Consider the following 3,608-nt stretch of genomic DNA (forward strand, 5'->3'; position numbering starts at 1 on the left):
TGGATGTATATGATGTTAACATGTTAATTGTTGTATATATGGTGGAAAGTGACTCTTATAAGGTGCAAAGTGACTCTAATATGGTGAAAAGTGACTTATATGTTGATTAGAAACCAAAATGTGGAACAAAATTGACCTGTATGAAAGTGGAATTAAGAGGTGGTAAGAGGATGTCAATTCGGAGTGTATATGATGTTAACATGTTAAGTGTATAAATATATGGTGGAAAGTGACTCATATAGGGTGCAAAATGACTCTAATATGTGAAAAGTGACTTACATGGTTGATTAGAGCCAAAATGTGGAATAAAATTAATTTGCATGAAGTGGCATTAATAGGTGGTAGAAGGATGTCAAAACGGGATGTATATGATGTTAACATGTTAATTGTTGTATATACGGTGGAAAGTGACCTTTATAAGGTGCAAAGTGACTCTAATATGGTGAAAACTTACTTACATGGTTGTTTAGAACCAAAATGTGGAACAAAATTGACCTGTATGAAAGTGGAATTAAGAGGTGGTAAAAGGATATCAATTCGGATGTATATGATGTTAACATGTTAATTGTATAAATATATGCTGGAAAGTGACTCATATAGGGTGCAAAATGACTTTAATATGGTGAAAAGTGACTTACATGGTTAATTTGAACCAAAATGTGGACCAAAATTGACTTGTATGAATGTGGCAGTAAGAGGTGGTAAAAGGATTTCTAATTGGATGTATATGATGTTAACATGTTAATTGTACCAATATATGATGGCAAGTGACTCTTATAAGGTGCAAAGTGACTCTAATATGGTGATAAGTCACTTACATGATTGATTAGAGCCAAAATGTGGCCCAAATTGACTTGTAGGAAAGGGGTTACCAAAAGGTGGCTAAAGGATGTTTAATTGCATGTACATGATGTTAACATGTTAATTGTATCAATATGTGGGGAAAGTGACTCTTATAGGGTGCAAAGTGACTCTAATATGGTGAAAAGTGACTTACATGGTTGATTAGAGCCAAAATGTGTAATAAAATTAACTTGTATGAAAGTGGCATTAATAGGTGGTAAAAGGATGTCAAACTGGATGTATATGATGTTAACATGTTAATTGTTGTAATATATGGTGGAAAGTGACTCTTATAAGGTGCAAAGTGACTCTAATATGGTGAAAAGTGACTTACATGGTTGATTAGAACCAAAATGTGGAACAAAATTGACCTGTATGAAAGTGGAATTAAGAGGTGGTAAAAGGATGTCAATTCGGATGTATATGATGTTAACATGTAATTGTATAAATATATGCTGGAAAGTGACTCATATAGGGTGCAAAATGACTGTAATATGGTGAAAAGTGACTTACATGGTTAATTTGAACCAAAATGTGGACCAAAAATTGACTTGTATGAATGTGGCAGTAAGAGGTGGTAAAAGGATTTCTAATTGGATGTATATGATGTTAACATGTTAATTGTACCAATATATGATGGCAAGTGACTCTTATAAGGTGCAAGTGACTTAATATGGTGATAAGTCTTACATGATTGATTAGAGCAAAATGTGGCCCAAAATTGACTTGTAGGAATGGGGTACCAAACGGTGGCTAAAGGATGTTTAATTGCATGTACATGATGTTAACATGTTAATTGTATCAATATGTGGGGAAAGTGACTCTTATAGGGTGCAAAGTGACTCTAATATGGTGAAAAGTGACTTACATGGTTGATTAGAGCCAAATGTGTAATAAAATTAACTTGTATGAAAGTGGCCATTAATAGGTGGTAAAAGGATGTCAAACTGGATGTATATGATTTTAACATGTTAATTGTTGTATATACGGTGGAAAGTGACTTTTATAAGGTGCAAAGTGACTCTAATATGGTGAAAAGTGACTTACATGGTTGATTAGAACCAAAATGTCGAACAAAATTGACCTGTATGAAAGTGGAATTAAGAGGTGGTAAAAGGATGTCAATTCGGATGTATATGATGTTAACATGTTAATTGTATAAATATATGCTGGAAAGTGACTCATATAGGGTGCAAAATGACTCTAATATGGTGAAAAGTGACTTACATGGTTAATTTGAACCAAAATGTGGACCAAATTGACTTGTATGAATGTGGCAGTAAGAGGTGGTAAAAGGATTTCTAATTGGATGTATATGATGTTAACATGTTAATTGTACCAATATATGATGGCAAGTGACTCTTATAAGGTGCAAAGTGACTCTAATATGGTGATAAGTCACTTACATGATTGATTAGAGCCAAAATGTGGCCCAAAATTGACTTGTAGGAATGGGGTACCAAACGGTGGCTAAAGGATGTTTAATTGCATGTACATGATGTTAACATGTTAATTGTATCAATATGTGGGGAAAGTGACTCTTATAGGGTGCAAAGTGACTCTAATATGGTGAAAAGTGACTTACATGGTTGATTAGAGCCAAAATGTGTATAAAATTAACTTGTATGAATATGGCATTAATAGGTGGTAAAAGGATGTCCAAACTGGATGTATATGATTTTAATATGTTAATTGTTGTATATATGGTGGAAAGTGACTCTTATAAGGTGCAAAGTGACTCTAATATGGTGAAAAGTGACTTACATGGTTGATTAGAACCAAAATGTGGAACAAAATTGACCTGTATGAAGTGGAATTAAGAGGTGGTAAAAGGATGTCAATTCGGATGTATATGATGTTAACATGTTAATTGTATAAATATATGGTGGAAAGTGACTCATATAGGGTGCAAAATGACTCTAATATGGTGAAAAGTGACTTACATGGTTAATTTGAACCAAAATATGGACCAAAATTGACTTGTATGAATGTGGCAGTAAGATGTGGTAAAAGGATTTCTAATTGGATGTATATGATGTTAACATGTTAATTGTACCAATATATGATGGCAAGTGACTCTTATAGGTGCAAAGTGACTCTAATATGGTGATAAGTCACTTACATGATTGATTAGAGCCAAAAATGTGGCCCAAAATTGACTTGTAGGAAAGGGGTACCAAAAGGTGGCTAAAGGATGTTTAATTGCATGTACATGATGTTAACATGTTAATTGTATCAATATGTGGGGAAAGTGACTCTTAGGGTGCAAAGGACCTCTAATATGGTGAAAAGTGACTACATGGTTGATTATGGCCAAAATCTGTAATAAAATTAACTTGTATGAAAGTGGCAGTAATAGGTAGTAAAGGATGTCAAACTGGATGTATATGATGTTAACATGTTAATTGTTGTATATATGGTGGAAAGTGACTCTTATAAGGTGCAAAGTGACTCTAATATGGTGAAAAGTGACTTATATGGTTGATTAGAACCAAAATGTGAACAAAATTGACCTGTATGTAAGTGGAATTAAGAGGTGGTAAGAGGATGTCAATTCGGATGTATATGAATGTTAACCATGTTATTGTATAAATATATGGTGGAAAGTGACTCATATAGGGTGCAAAATGACTCTAATATGGTGAAAAGTGACTTACCATGGTTGATTAGAGCCAAATGTGGAATAAAATTAATTTGCATGAAAGTGGCATTAATAGGTGGTAAGGATGTCAAACTGGATGTATATGATGTTAACATGTTAATTG

Source organism: Apium graveolens, unplaced genomic scaffold, assembly GCF_009905375.1.
Source record: "Apium graveolens cultivar Ventura unplaced genomic scaffold, ASM990537v1 ctg4359, whole genome shotgun sequence".
Classification (NCBI taxonomy): domain Eukaryota; kingdom Viridiplantae; phylum Streptophyta; class Magnoliopsida; order Apiales; family Apiaceae; genus Apium; species Apium graveolens.